Raw genomic sequence first — 16,686 nt, 5'->3', positions numbered from 1 at the left:
ACGTAGTATTTGATGGCTGGAGGTATATTAGTGTAACGTTCATGTGTTTTGTTGCTAAATGGATTTTCAGCTGCAGAATTTTACACTCAGTATTCTTGTAGAGATCTGTTGAATAGCATATCCAACTCTCCTGAATTCATCACTGTGCACAGCCTGTATATATCTTACATATACTCTATCAGATGTATAGATGGAGGGATAGTATATATGAGAGGTATAGGTGGTAGACAGGCAATTGGATAGTGGGCACTTAGGAGAAACGTGGAGAGTTGCAGGTGTTAGTAGTAGGCAGATAGGTTCTGATGTCAAGTATAATGCAGATGATAAGAAGACACAGATGGTGTATACTTTAGACAGAGTAACCTAGTGCAAGTATAGTATAGGTAGTCCCAAGAGCTAACAGTCTTATGCAGATGATAGGAGACAGATAGGTATAGGTAATCCAGGTAGTTGCAGATGACAGTAGGAGTGCAGTTAGCAAGGAATCCCCTATGGGGTACTTAGCCTAGATAGGTTAGTGAGAAATAGAGTCCAATGGTAAGCGGTGATCCTATAGCGAGGTATGGATCGGCAGCGGGGTTCCGGCTTCAGCTCCAGCGAAAGGAAATGCCAGCAGCTCTGACTTCACAGGAGAAGTGCGGTGAACATGCGGTTTGAACGAGCAATGAGTGAGAGAAGACCGGCGATTGAAATAGCCGCTCATAGCGGCGCTCGGCAATGATGTCATCTGGTCTTAAAGGTGTATGCGTCTTTTGTTACACAAGATGAGACGCAATTAGAAGGAGAATTATATGGAACAAGGGTACCAGCGGTACCAGAACATTACAGTACCCCCCCCTTAAGGCCGGCTCCGGAAGGCCTCTAGAACTGGTTTTTCCGGATATTTCAAGTGGAAATTGCGAATCAGTCTAGGGGCATGTATATCGGAGGTATCCAGCCAGGTGTCATCTTGGGGCCCGTAGTTCTTCCATCGTACAAGATACTGGAGTCTTCTTCTATTGAAACGGTAGTCCAAAATTTCTTTGATCTCGAATTCTTCTCCACCTTCCACTTGTACAGGAGGTGGAGGTGGAATAGTAGGCCTTATCCCCTGATTGGGAACATGGGGCTTCAGTAGGGACACATGGAATATGGGGTGGATTTTAAGGTCTGTTGGTAATGTGAGTTGTACAGCCGCTTTTCCAATAAGCTTCTGTATTGGGAATGGTCCCAGAAATAGAGGCCCAAGTTTCTTACTAGGGATCTTTAATCTTAGATTCTTTGTAGAAAGCCAAACAAGATCCCCAATGGCATATTGGGGAGAGGGTTTCCTACGAAGGTCGTAGTACCTCTTTTGTTGGCTATGAGCATGTGATATGGTATTGTTAAGTAATCCTAGAGAATCCTTTATCTGGGCAAGATAATCAGATGCCACTGGATTGTTTGATGGCAAGATACGTGGTGGAAGGAGTGTGGGATGAAACCCATAATTTAGGTAGAATGGACTTTGTTTAGTAGTGCTATGAGTCGCGTTGTTATAGGCGAACTCTGCCAGCGGGAGGAGATCCGCCCAATCGTCCTGTAGGTACGAAGTATAGCAACGCAAGTACTGCTCAATGCACTGGTTAACTCTCTCTGTCTGTCCGTTGGTTTGAGGGTGGTAGGGAGAAGTAAGTTTACGCTCTATTTGTAGTATTTGACATAGAGCTAGCCAAAATTTTGAGATGAATTGTGAACCACGGTCAGACAGCAGGGTTTTTGGAATACCATGTAACTTAAAGACATGTTTCACGAGTAACTCCGCCGTTTGTTTGGACGAAGGCAGTCCTCGGATAGGAGTGAAATGTGCCATCTTGGTCAGATGATCCACTGATACCAAGATGGTGTTGAATCCTTTGGAAGGTGGTAGTTCCACTATGAAGTCTAAGGATACCACTTCCCACGGAACCTGGGGTATCGGTAAACTACAAAGTAATCCTGATGGTTTCATATTGTCAATTTTAGACCTTGCACATATATCACAAGATGAAACGAACTTTTTTACGGTTGTTTTCATGTCTGGCCACCAAAACTGTCTTGTAAGTAGATTGAAAGTTTTAGTCATACCCATATGTCCTGCTAGAGGTACATCATGCGACAGTTGTAAAATCTTGGTTCGCATAGTAGGGGGTATGTATAGTTTATCATTGTAGTAGAGGAAGCCTTCTGCGTCAGTAGTCAGCTGTGGTGGAGGTGAATCCAGTCCTATGCTGTGCAAAATTTCCTCCTTCAGAGAACGAATGACACCGACAATACGCTCAAGTGGTATTATAGGAACTGAGGGAACCTCAGTGCAATCTTTTTCGGCTAGTCGTGAAAGCGCATCCGCTTTTTTATTTTTCTCTGCAGGCGTATAAGTCACTAAAAAATTAAACCTCAAAAAGAATAACGACCACCGTACCTGCCGGTGGGAAAGAGTTCTTTTAGTCTGAAGGTATTGAAGGTTTTTGTGATCGGTATATATCAAGATTGGTAATTGAGTACCCTCGAGTAGATGTCTCCAATTCTCTAACGCCAGTTTTATGGCTAGTAACTCCTTTTCACCTACGGGGTAGTTCACCTCAGGGCCACTTAACGATTTTGAGAAGAAAGCAACTGGGTGAAGCGGTGAGGTGTTTGTTGGTCGTTGTGAGAGAACTGCTCCTACTGCCATATTGGACGCATCTACCTCCAGGATGTATTGAAGGGATGGGTCTGGATGGCATAGTATGGGGCAGTAGTGAACCTTGATTTCAGTAAACAGAATGCTTCATTTGCGTCTTTTGACCAATTGAATGGTCTCTTCGTGCTTGTGAGTTGTGTGAGAGGTTTCACAATCGCAGAGAAATTTTTGATGAATTTCCTATAGTAATTAGAGAATCCTAGGAACCTTTGTAGTGCCTTGCGAGTTGTTGGCACAGGCCAATCCAAGATGCAGGATATTTTGCCCATGTCCATTTTGATTCCGTCTTTAGATATAATATATCCAAGAAACAGTACTTCCTCTTTATGAAATAAACATTTTTCTGATTTAACATATAGGTTATGTGCAAGTAGTCTTGACAACACAAGTCTCACATGTTTTATGTGCTCAGGTAAGGAATGAGAATAGATGAGTATATCGTCCAAGTAAATTACAACAAAAACGTCAAGCAAATCTCTGAATATTTCATTTATAAAACGTTGGAAGGCTGCGGGAGCGTTACATAGCCCGAAAGGCATCACCGGATACTCAAACAGTCCGTATCTGGTTCTGAATGCCGTTTTCCATTCATCCCCCTTACGGATTCGAATCAAATTATATGCTCCTTTTAAGTCCAATTTAGTAAAGAAAGAAGCTCCACGCACCTGTTCGATAAGTTCAGGAATAAGAGGTAAAGGATAACAATCCTTTATTGTAATGTCATTTAATTGTCTGAAATCAATGATAGGCCTAAGACTCGAATCCTTATTGCGGACAAAAAAGAGTCCAGCAGCAGTGGAGGAAGTAGAAGGTCGGATGAATCCTTTTGCCAAATTCACATCCAAGTACTCCTTTAAATGAGAGAGTTCATCCTGTGAGAGAGGATAAACATGACCAAAAGGCAGCTTGACATTAGGGAGTAGATCAATACAACAGTCGTAGTCCCTATGGGGAGGTAGCATTTGAGCGTTTTTTTAAAAAAAAACCTCCGATAAGTCCTGATAACACTTGGGTATAATGTTATCCGGCACTACAGACAGGATCCTATCGTATGTAGGGAGATTGCACGTTGTTTCACAATAATGAGAAGAGAAAGCTAACGTTCTCGTTTTCCAATCGATGATTGGTTGGTGTAAGTGTAACCAGGGGAGTCCCAGAATGATTGGGAAATGGGGTGAGGTTAAAACATCAAAGGTGATGGTCTCCACATGAGACCCCTCAGCAGTTGCAAGGAGAGCCTGTGTTTGACTGGTGATAGGACCAGAGGATAAAGGGGTACCGTTAATAAAACTAACGGAAACAGGTTTTGGTTTTGAAACAATAGGTATTTTATTAAGGGAAATGAAACAAATGTCAATGTAGTTTCCACAAGATCCTGTATCAACCATAGCCTTGGTGGTGATCCTAGTTTGGTCCCACTGCAATGTTAAATCAACAAAAAGATAAGGATTAGGAAAAGAAGTTGTAAGTCCCCCTAGCAAGACTTTTGAACACTCACCCTCTCTTCTGCGGACAAGGGGACAGCCGTTTATCAAATGATCCGGGGATGCACAGTACATGCATAGATGTTCGGTTTTTCTCCTGGCACGTTCAGAAAAGGACAGAGGTGGGCGTATCATTCCTACTTCCATAGGAGTAGGGTCAGCAGGCAACATCCGAGAAGGACTGGAAAATGGTGAGCCCATCTTCTCAGCCTTTCTTTCTCGTAGTCGTCTGTCAATATTGATACTGGTCTGTATCAGTCCATCTAGAGTGCCAGGTAAATCCGCTCGGGCGAGCTCGTCTTTCAAGGCCTCAGATAGGCCGAGTCTGAACTGCGTTCGTAAAGATGTGTCGTTCCACCCTGAATCAGGGGACCATCTTTTAAAATTTGCCACGAAATCTTCAACGGGTCTCTTCCCTTGTTTTAAGGCCCTTAACTGGGTATCAGCAGTACTCTGCTTATTAGGGTCTTCATACAAGGTATCGAGTTGGGCGAGGAACAAGGGGTAGGAGATGAGGAGTGGGTCATCCTTCTCAAAAAGGGCGTCTGCCCAAGCCCGGGGTTCACCCGTCAAGTAGGAGATAGTGGTACAAACCTTAATTTGGTCAGTAGTATAGGTTAGAGGTTTTAATAGAAAAAGTAATCTGCATGCGTTTTTAAATTCACGGAATTTGCTCCGATCACCTGAAAACACTGGAGGAGGGTTTATCTTAGGTTCACGGGTCTGAGCAGTAGGAAACTGTACAAGACGGCCAACCTGCTGTCTCAAGGCCTGATTTTCATTTTGTACCTCAGTAAGCGCAAGGATCAATGCGTCTACTTGATGTTTTAGTTGCAATACATGAGTGGGTAATTCTGCTGAATCCATATTTTTTTTTAAGGCTCGTTCAATCTGTAACGTTCATGTGTTTTGTTGCTAAATGGATTTTCAGCTGCAGAATTTTACACTCAGTATTCTTGTAGAGATCTGTTGAATAGCATATCCAACTCTCCTGAATTCATCACTGTGCACAGCCTGTATATATCTTACATATACTCTATCAGATGTATAGATGGAGGGATAGTATATATGAGAGGTATAGGTGGTAGACAGGCAATTGGATAGTGGGCACTTAGGAGAAACGAGGAGAGTTGCAGGTGTTAGTAGTAGGCAGATAGGTTCTGATGTCAAGTATAATGCAGATGATAAGAAGACACAGATGGTGTATACTTTAGACAGAGTAACCTAGTGCAAGTATAGTATAGGTAGTCCCAAGAGCTAACAGTCTTATGCAGATGATAGGAGACAGATAGGTATAGATAATCCAGGTAGTTGCAGATGACAGTAGGAGTGCAGTTAGCAAGGAATCCCCTATGGGGTACTTAGCCTAGATAGGTTAGTGAGAAATAGAGTCCAATGGTAAGCGGTGATCCTATAGCGAGGTATGGATCGGCAGCGGGGTTCCGGCTTCAGCTCCAGCGAAAGGAAATGCCAGCAGCTCTGACTTCACAGGAGAAGTGCGGTGAACATGCGGTTTGAACGAGCAATGAGTGAGAGAAGACCGGCGATTGAAATAGCCGCTCATAGCGGCGCTCGGCAATGATGTCATCTGGTCTTAAAGGTGTATGCGTCTTTTGTTACACAAGATGAGACGCAATTAGAAGGAGAATTATATGGAACAAGGGTACCAGCGGTACCAGAACATTACAATTAGGCATTCACAGTATACAGAAGTAAGTGTCGGCCTGTATAGGCCCCAAAAATTAGCCCACATGGGTTTAACTGACAGCAAAGAAGGTAGTGTATTTGATGGCTGGAGGTACATTAGGCATTCACACAGTATACAGAAGTAAGTGTCGGCCTGTATTGGCCCCAAAAATTAGCTCACACGGGTTTAACTGACAGCAAAGAACGTAGTGTATTTGATGGCTGGAGGTACATTAGGCATTCACAGGATACAGAAGTAAGTGTTGGCCTGTATAGGCCCCAAAAATTAGCTCACATGGGTTTAACTGACAGCAAAGATTGTAGTGTATTTGATGGCTGGAGGTACGTTAAGCATTCACAGGATACAGAAGTAAGTGTCGGCCTGTATAGGCACCAAAAATTAGCTTACATGGGTTTAACTGACATCGAAGAACCTTGTGTATTTGATGGCTGGAGGTACATTAGGCATTAACAGTATACAGAAGTAAGTGAGTGTCGACCTGTATGGGCCCCAAAAATTAGCCCACATGGGTTTAACTGACAGCAAAGAACGTAGTGTATTTGATGGCTAGAGGTACATTAGGCATTCGCAGTATACAGAAGTAAGTGTCAGCCTATATAGGCCCCAAAAATTAGCCCACATGGGTTTAACTGACAGCAAAGAATGTAGTGTACTTGATGGCTGGAGGTACATTAGGCATTGACAGAAAAAATAATTGTCGGCCCTGAAAGGCCCCAAAAATGTGCCATTCAATGGACATGAAATGCCTTTTATGAGGCTGCATGTAGTAAAGCCAAGGACCAGGAATTGCTGTGGGTGGATGGCGGTCTGGCGGATATTTGTGGCCTGGCATGAGGAATTTCAATGAAACATGGTCTACTGGTCACGTGTGTTGAATTCCTCAAAGATCCATGCCTCATTCATTTTTATAAATGTGAGGTAGTCTACACTGTCATGAGCTAGGCGAGTGCGCTTATCGGTCACAATCCCCCCTGCTGCGCTGAACGTCCTTTCGGACAGGCCACTGGACAGGGGGCAAGCCAACAGTTCCACTGCAGATTGTGCAAGCTCTGGCCAGAGGTCAAGCCTGCCCACCCAGTAGTCCAGGGGTTCATCCCTCCTCAGAGCATCCACATCGGCTGTTAACCCGATGTAGTGGGACACCTGTCGGTCTAGGAGTTCCTTGTTGCTGGATCCGGAGTACAGCTGTCGATGGTTCGGCTGAAAGAAGGATCTCATATCTGAAGTGACCAAAACATCTTCAAACCGCCCTCTTCTTGCAGGCGCTGTTGGATTGCTACCCGCAACTGTCTCTCTGTGACTGGAAATTCCTCTGCCAGCGCACGCAAAAGCAAAATGCAGCATTTCCTGCAGCAAGGCCTGGAAGCGCTGCATTCTGACTGCCCTCTGTGATTGTGGTAACATTTCCGCCATTTTTTGTTTGTACCGGGGGTCTAAGCATGTTGCCACCCAGTACTGGTGCTTGGCCTTTATGCATTTTATATGGGGGTCCCCCTTAAAACACTGCAGCCTGAAGGCCCCCATTCGCACTAAACTGGAAGCAATGTAGTGGCCTGCTTCCAGCTCATCATCCAGGATAATGTCGTCTTCGTTCTCCTCCCCCCATCCACGGATAACACCAAGGATCCCAGAAAGGTTTAAAGAATGCTCTTCTTGCTCCTCCTCACCCCCCCCCCCCCCAGCCACCTGCCGCAATATGTCCTGGACCCCAGGGTATTTGCCAATGAATCGCTGCACCACCAAGTTCAGGACGTGTGCCATGCATGGCACGTGTGTTATTTTGCCCTGTTTCAGCACGCTCAGCAGATTGGCACCGTTGGCGCACACCATTTTACCAACTGTCAAATTCAGCGGTGTCAGCCACTGATCTGCCTGTGAACGCAAAGCTGAAAGGAGTGCAGGACCAGTGTGGCTCTTGGCTTCCAGGCACAACAGACACAGCATAGCATGGCAACGTCTCACCTGGCAAGTGGAATAGGTTCTGGGGATCTTTGGCGGCGCAGTGGAAGAGACGGCAGCAGTGGAAGAGGAGGATGGAAGAGAAGGAGGAGGAGGAGAAGAAGAGGCAGGCCTGCATGCAATCCGGGCCGGTACAACCAAATCTACATGGGTGCCACAGGTTACATGCTTGACGGCTGTCAGAAGCTTCACCCAGTGGGCAGTAAAAGTGATATACCTTCCCTGCCCCTGTTTGCTAGACCATGTGTCTGTGGTCAGATGTATCTTGGCACCAACACTGTGTGCCAGAGATATATTCACTTGCTGCTGAACATGGCCATACAGCTCTGGAATGCCCTTCTGCGAAAAATATTTCCTGCCTGGGACCTTCCAATGGTGTTCCACAAATTTACGAAAGGCCTCAGAGTCCACCAGTTGATATGGCAGTAGTTGGCGGGCTATCAGTTCCGACAAGCCAGCAGTCAAACGTTGGGCAAGAGGGTTATCCGGCGTCATCATTTTTTTCTGCTCCAACATTAGGGCCACAGAAGCCTGCCTTTTTCCAGAACAACGTGACGATGGCATCGTGGCAGGTGGAGTGGAGGACAAATGTGAGGCGAGATGAGAAGGAGAAGGAGAAGAGGCTGGGCGGTGAGAGCCTGGCGTGTGGCTTTGTGGGTTCTGACGGTGTTGCTCCCACTGGTCTCGGTGATGGGAGTTCAGGTGCCTTCATAATGTGGTCGTCCCTAGGTGAGTGTTGGGCTTACCGCGACTTATGCGTTGACTGCAAAGGCTGCAGATGACAACACTGTTGTCAGCAACGGACACATTAAAAAAAGCCCACACAGCGGAGCCATGTGCCGGCATCCTGGGAGCACCAGGTGTGACTGTACATGGTTGAAGGCTCGCTCCTGATACATTTGCAGTCTGCTTTGTACCTCTTGTGCAGTGCAAGTTCAGCCTGCCTCTCCTTCCTATCTGTCGGTCCGTCTCTCCCTCTGAACTCCCCTCATCTTCCTTTCTTGTGGGCACCCACAAGATGACGACTTCCATAGACACGTCGTCATCATCCACGTCACCTTCCCCACCACTAACAATTGAGATCTCAGAGTAGGCAGCAACAGCGGGGACCAACCTCCTTGGGCTGATCTGGGTACTGTCGTCAGACTGCTGAGTGGCGGCTGTTGCTACCTCCTCTTCCTGATCTTATACCAACAATGGCTGCGCATCGCAAATGTCTTGTGAATGATCTGAAAATAATTCCAGAGACTCAAGCGGAGGGTATGTGGTGGTGTTGTTTGTGGTGGTGTCTTTGGGGGTACACGCTGCAGAGAGTGAAGAGGGTGCAGATAGAGAGGATGAGGAGGGTGCAGAAGAGGAAGGCAGATTGAGCCACTCAACCTAGTCTGGTGCATCGTTTGACGTAATCGAACGCGCCTTCTGAAACTTCACACTTTGGCTCCGGCCTACTGCTCCTGCCCTACCCCTACCACCCCTGCGTAAGTGTCTGCCTCTTCCTCTGCCTGTCATGTTTTTTAATTACCCTGTGACAAAAGTCTCTAGAGAATCGCAGTATATCCGGAAAAAGGTATATAACACCTCACTTCAATCTGTGGTAATGGGGGGCCACAGGTTTATCACACCAGTTCTACAAATAATTGGCCAGTAACTGTTGTCACTGTGTGTAGCACAGTCAACACAGCAAGAGAGGCCAAATTTTTGCAGGACTAAAATACACTCTTAGAAAAGTATACTGTTAAATAACACCCCACTACAATATATGGTATTGGGGGGCCACTGGTTTATCACGCCTGTTAATCAAAAAATTGGCCAGGGAGTTTGGCACTGTGTATATCAGGCTTAACTCAGCAAAAGAGGCAATATTGTTGCAGGACACAAATGCACTTGTAAAAGTATACTCAGATAACACCCCACTTCAATATGTGGTATTGGGGGGCCACTGGTTTATCACACCAGTTGTTCAAAAAATTGGCCAGGGAGTTTGGCACTGCGTGTATCAGACTTAACTCATTAAAAGAGGCAATATTGTTGCAGGACACAAATACACTTGTAAAAGTCTACTCAGATAACACCCCACTTCAATATGTGGTATTGGGGGACCACTGGTCTATCACACCAGTTGTTCAAAACATTGGCCAGGGAGTTTGGCACTGTTTGTAGTATTGCTGCATCAACGCTCAGTCACCACACCTGTCACAATGCTGCACATTGCACAATAATACTACTAATCCACTATAACATGCTTTCTACCAAGTATATTATACTGTGGATTACCCCCATCCCCCTATATAGTGCACAGCAATACCAAAAAAATTTGCAGCCCTTTAAATGACTTTTGTGGACATTAACAGAGCAATTTGTTTGACTGCAGCCGATCTCTCTAACTGCCCCTAAAGCACAGACTGGATACCTGCCCCTAACCTGAAAAGAGACTGGACCTATGCCAAAAATTGCAGCCCTTTAAATGACTTTTGTGGACATTAACAGAGCAATTTGTGTGACAGCTGCCAATCTCTAACTGCCCCTAAAGCACAGACTGAATACCTGTCCCTAACCTGAAAAGAGACTGGACCTATACCGAAATACCAGCCCTGAAAAGGACTTTTGTGGATCTTCACAGAGCTATTTGTGTCTGGCAATCTCTCCCTGATGAGCACAGCAGACCTCTCCCTATGCTGGCAAAAAGCAGAATGTGAAATGGCTGACAGCTCAGGTCTATTTATAGGGTAGGGGGACTGTCCATGTGCTGAAATATTTTAATTGGCTGTCCCTTTCCACCTGACGGCTGTGTCATGGGTCAAAGTTCTCCCCAATGTAAACTAATATGGCCGCGGTGAACAACGCCATGTGTTCGCAAATTTGGCGGGTAGCGAACAAGCAAAATTTTCCGCGAACCGACCGCCGGGCGAACCGCAAGGCCATCTCTAAAGTCGATCCTTGAAGCATCAGTAGAGAACCAAACTCACATTATTGACTGTGTTTCCCACCCTTCCCCCCCTTCCCGCCTTCCCCTCTCCCGCCTTCCTTTGTTTATTTTTCTTTGTTTATTACCCATACCTCAGATAGAGATTACCAACCTAAGTGATCAATGACAGGTGGCATCGTTATCTCTTGTTTAAACATACGGTTATTGCAATTTATGATTAATTTCAAGTTATCTTTCAACTTAACAATAACGAGTGTAAAGAGCTACCTGATGTGTTTTCACTACTTTGTCTCTGCATCACCTTCTTTACTCCAATAAAGATATATTGAAATAAAAAAATAAATAAATTAAAACAATCATCTTTTCAGGAGTAGTCATTTTACTTATGTTTAAAGTGCAACAATAAAAATTATATTAAAATGTCTTTAACCCTTTCGCTGCCAGGCCCTCTACTCCAGTTTTAAACTCAGATGGCCGGACCATTTTTGCAATTTTTCTATTGCTTTTTTATTTTTCACTTAGAGCTTTCAGAGTTTGTAATAGACCCCCAAAACCATATATTTTCTGAAAGCACATGACCAGTAGAATAAAAAGAGGGTGCTATTGATTTTTAGGGCCTCATGATGTTTGCGCAAATGTTTCTCAAAACAATACATTTGCTAAAAATAGACACAAATCAATATTAGCAGATACAAACACAGCACATTTTACAAAATTCCTACTAAATATAAAAGTTTAACCTGTATTGAGTTAATAAATAACAAGTATTTGTAAGTTTTAAATTGTGCCTTTTTAGGAAACAGTGAAAATTGAACGTACAAAAAAAAATTAAATAACCACATTTCTCTAAAAATCTTAGGTTTTCATTTTTCACTTGCAGCTTTCAGAGATTGTAAAAGACCCCCCAAACCATATATTTTCTGAAAGCACATGACCAGTAGAATAAAAAGACGGTGACACTGATTTTTATTGCCCCATGATATTTGCACAAATGTTTATCAAACCTATATTTTCACAAAAAATACACTAAAATCATTATTAGCACATACAAATGTCAAAAATTCCTGCTCAGTTCCAACTAAATATGAAAGTTTAACCTTCATTGAGTTAATAAATAACAAATATTTGTATATTTTAAATTGTGCCTTTTTACGAAATGGTGAAAATTGAACGTACAAAAAGATTTAAATAACCACATTTCTCTAAAAATCTGGAGGTTTTCATTTTTCACTTTAAGCTTTCCGAGATTGTAAAAGACCCCCCAAACCATATATTTTCTGAAAACACATGACCAATAGAATAAAAAGACAGTTAAACTGATTTTTATTGCCCCATGCTATTTACACAAGTGTTTATCAAATTAATATTTTCACAAAAAATACACTAAAATCATTATTAGCACATACATAAAATGTTATAAATTCCTGATAATTTCCTACTAAATATAAAAGTTTAACCTGTATTGAGTTAATAAATAACAAATATTTGTAAATTTTTATTTGCAACATAATACAAAATAGTGAAAAACAAACCTATGCAAAACTGCAAATAACCAAATTTTTCTAAAAAATCTAGTGCAGCGCAGCTGTTCAGGATGTAGGAACTTGTGATTGTGGATCAGCATAGTGATTGTGGGTTCCCCGGTGAGACAGCGTGCGGCGCCGCCACCATCTAAGATCGTAGAGGTGTCCTGTGTCATCACGCCGCCGACGCATGATTGCAGGCGGCAAAAGGCCCGGGTGGACTGATGACGCCGGACGCCGCTACGATCTTCGCTGGTGGCGGTGCCGCGAACCGTCTCACCGGGGGACCCACACTCACTATGCTAATCCACAATCACAAGTTCCTACATCCTGAACAGCTGTGCTGCATTAGATCAATTTACATAGCCGATCAGATAAGTATATATAACGAGTCTTGGGGTCATACTGAGAAAGCTGCTCACACTGAACATCCATGTTGTTCGTGCTTTTTGTGAACAAATTAAGATATGTATCTATTTATGGAACTGGGCTGAAGCTGACACCCTGTCCTACAAACTTTTTGGAAAGCCATTTGGCCATGACCATCTGGATCCACATATGAACTTGCCTTAGACTATCATAATCGTCTTCATACGACGCTCCTGATAAGCCACTGGCACACATGCCTTCTTTCATCATGCTATCTTTGACTATTATTAGTCACTGTTTGCACTATTGAAGGTATATATCCATTATCTATACTTTTTGTTTTGTTTTTTTTTTGCTTTTAGCACACAGTGAGATGTTGACTGGTATCACACCAGTTGTGGGTCCTCGTGACACAGTATAGTGGGGAGCCTCAAACCCATTTTGTGCAACGCTCTGCAGCACCGTTACCGGCTCTAACAACCGTTAACTAACAGTATCTCATGATCAGCTAATCTTCCGTGTTTGTATTGACGGACAAATATGCACATCAATCCCTCACGGTTTTGTGAGTACTGCTTTACAAAATGGTTACTTACGATGTTCTTCTGCTTATATTTGCAGGATATTGTATTTATATCTGTTTTTATCTAGATACATGTATGCGAATATGAATACAGCCTATGTAGAAGGATGTGACCCCTAAGCAGTCCGAAACATGTCAGGCTAACTGTATTCTTTGGCATTCATGCCATACATGCGTTTCATTGATTGTCCATACACAATTCTATGATCTCCTATGTGTGACATATTCTTTAATATGTTTAATTCTTGTTTTTTCTTACTCTGTGTTTGAATAAATTTATACTTTTTTATACATTTGGTATTTGTCAATTCAGTCCATGAGGGAAAATACAGGCCTCAGACCTGTTTTGTTTGTTTTTTGTCTTTAGTGGACATGACAAATCTCCAATTCCTCCCACTCCATCCGCTCTCCAACATTTAGCACTGAGTTAATAAATAACAAATATTAGTAAATGTTAAATTGTGCCTTTTTAAGAAATGGTAAAAATCAAATGTGCGCAAAACTGTAAATAACCAAATTTCTCTAAAAATCGTGAGGTTTTCATTTTTCACTTACAGCTTTCAGAGTTTGTAAAAGACCCCCCAAACCAAATATTTTCTGAAAGCACCTGACTGGTAGAATAAATGAGGTTGCTACTGATTTTAGGGGCCCTGTGATCTTTGCGCAAATGTTTCTCAAAAATGTTTTTGCTAAAAATACACTAAAATCATTACTAGCAGAAACAAATGCAGCAAATGTTACAAAATTCCTGCTCAATTCCTACTAAATATAAAAGTTTAGCCTGTATTGAGTTAATAAATAAACATTTTTCTGCATTTTATATTGCACCTTTTTGCAAAATGGTGAAAATTGAATGTATGCAAAACTGTAAATAAACAGATTCCTATAAAAATCTGGAGGTTTTCATTTTTCACGAACCGCTTTCAGAGTTTGTAAAAGACCCCCACCCATATGCCCAAAACATATAGTTACTGAAAGCACATGACCAGTAGAATAAAAAGAAGGTGCTACTATATGGGCACAATAGTTGTGCAGTGCAAATGTTTATCAAATTGCTGGCTTAATGCAAAAAACACTAGCATACAAAACACAACATAACTTACAAAATTCCTGCTAAATCCTTGTTCTCATGGGGTGTACTAAAGCGTATGCTCATCAAGGGCCATATAAAAAGCTGTGTTTACCCACACAGGGGTGAAATATGGCATTGGAGGAGAGGAGGAAGCAGTAAAGCGGAACTTCCACTTTTGGGTGGAACTCCGCTTTAATGTGCAATAGGCAGCAAACAGGGTTGTTTACATGCTGCAGCTGCAACCTCTCGATTTGCGCCCACAACAAAGTTGCTTTGCACCCGCTGAATGCTACACATTCAAGTCAATAAGGGAGTCCCGCAAATGTCCCTCATCTGTGTTCAATACATGTGGTTGCAGCGCATTTGTTGGCAAAAATGGGGTTAAAACTTTCGGTGAGAAAGCAGCAGATGGCTTCCTCACCATCTGTCAGTAGCCACTGAAACGGGCTTCAGAGGCAAGGGAGACTTAGATGCATTTCTAAATCTACCCTTAGGCCCCTTCCATGTGCATGCTCAGCGGGGAATCTGTCTGCTGATTCCCCCCTGGCTGGTCTGTGTCCACTCCGCTTATGCAGAATAAACGCAGACACAGCACGCTCTCCTCTAGGGGTGGCGGAATGTAAACAGACGGCCGGTCTGTTTATACCTGACTGCCATCCGATCTGCTATATGGATGGGGAACAGATCCTCATCTGTCTGTTTTTAGCGGATTGGATGTAGGCAGGTGTAAACTGACTTAAGTCCATTTACATTTGCTGCGCCACAGAGGAAAAAGGGTCCAATTGGGCCCGCCTGAAGAACTGACAGCCAACGTTCTTGGACAGTGATACCCCTTCTGTTGGTAAAAGCCTTGAGTCAGTGAAAGTAAAGTTATTGGATCTTTAGCAATAAAAACCTGAGAAAAAGTTATCATCGTGCTAATTTGTGTTTTCTTCAACCCAACTTGATATTTTCCTAATGTTGTGCTGCCAGTGTTGGCAAACCAATTTTTTTTTTACAGAATGTTTCACAATGTAGCATCAAAAGGAGAACGAAATTCTCCCAAAGTTACAAACATTCCCTTTCAGCTTTACCATCTTGCTGTGTTATATATAAATTGCACTTATATGATATATTTTTAACCACTTAAGCCCCGGAGGATTTGGCTGCTCAATGACCAGGCCATATTTTGCGATTTGGCACTGCGTGATTTTAACGGACAATTGCGCGGTCTTGCGACGCTGTACCCAAGTGAAATTGACATCCTTTTTTTTCCCCCAAACAGAGATTTCTTTTGGTGGTATTTGATCACCTGTGCGATTTTTATTTTTTGCGCTATAAACAAAAAAAGAGCGACAATTTTAAAAAAATAACAATATTTGTCACATTTTTTTATATGAAATTCTCAAAAAAAATGGAAAAATCAAAAATTTTTAACATTGTAGGCCAATTTGTTTTCTGCTACATATTTTTGGTAAAAAAAAAAATCATAAGCGTATTTTAAATGGTTTGCGCAAAAGTTATTGTGTTTACTAACTACGGGAAAGATTTATGTCATTTTTATTGTTTTTATTAAACTAGTAATGGCAGCGATCTGCGATTTTTTTTTTGCGGGACTGCAACATTGTGGCGGACAGATCGGACCCCTGACTGACATTTTTGACACTTTTGGGGGTACCAGTGACATTACTACAGTAATCAGTGCTATAAATATGCACTGTTACTGTACAAATGACACTGGCAGGGAAGGGGTTAACTTTATTGGTGATCAAGGGGTTAAGTGTGTCCCTAGGGGCGTGATTCTAACTGTTAAGGGGCCTGGCTAGTGAAGTAATCACAGAGACATACAATCCTACATAGCAGGATCGCAGAGCCTGTCATTACTTCAGGGAGAATGACAGACGGTGTGTTTACATCAGCCGTCTGTCTTTCTCCCTCTCCTGAGGGAGATGGCGAGTGGCTGGCGGCCATCGGAGTGGCCGGTCACACGCGCTGGCTAGGCAGGGAACGAGTGGGGGCGGGAGTGTGCCGCTGGCGGCGCGCGCTCGCCCCCGACAGGCTCCTGGGCGAGCGACGTAACAGGCTCCTGGGCGAGCGACGTAGGTCTACGTCACTTTGCATGTAGGGGGCTGACTGCCGCAGTAAATAGTTGTGCGGCGGTCGGCAAGTGGTTAAATAACAGACTTTTAGGCCTATATTTTCACTTATATATCACTTAAGATGTGAAAATTGTGTAAATGTTGCATTTGCCAAAAGTTAAAAAAAAAATGCTTTTTTTTCCCCTCGAATCTTAAAATATTTATAGAAATGTATACATTGCTATAAAAACATATGTATAACAATCTTCTACCAAATTCCACTGCCCCCCCAAAAAAAAAAAATTAAATAAAATATTTAATATGT

Source organism: Pelophylax lessonae (assembly GCF_965119305.1).
Source record: "Pelophylax lessonae genome assembly, chromosome: 3".
NCBI lineage: Eukaryota > Metazoa > Chordata > Amphibia > Anura > Ranidae > Pelophylax > Pelophylax lessonae.
This window is presented reverse-complemented; position numbering follows the sequence as displayed.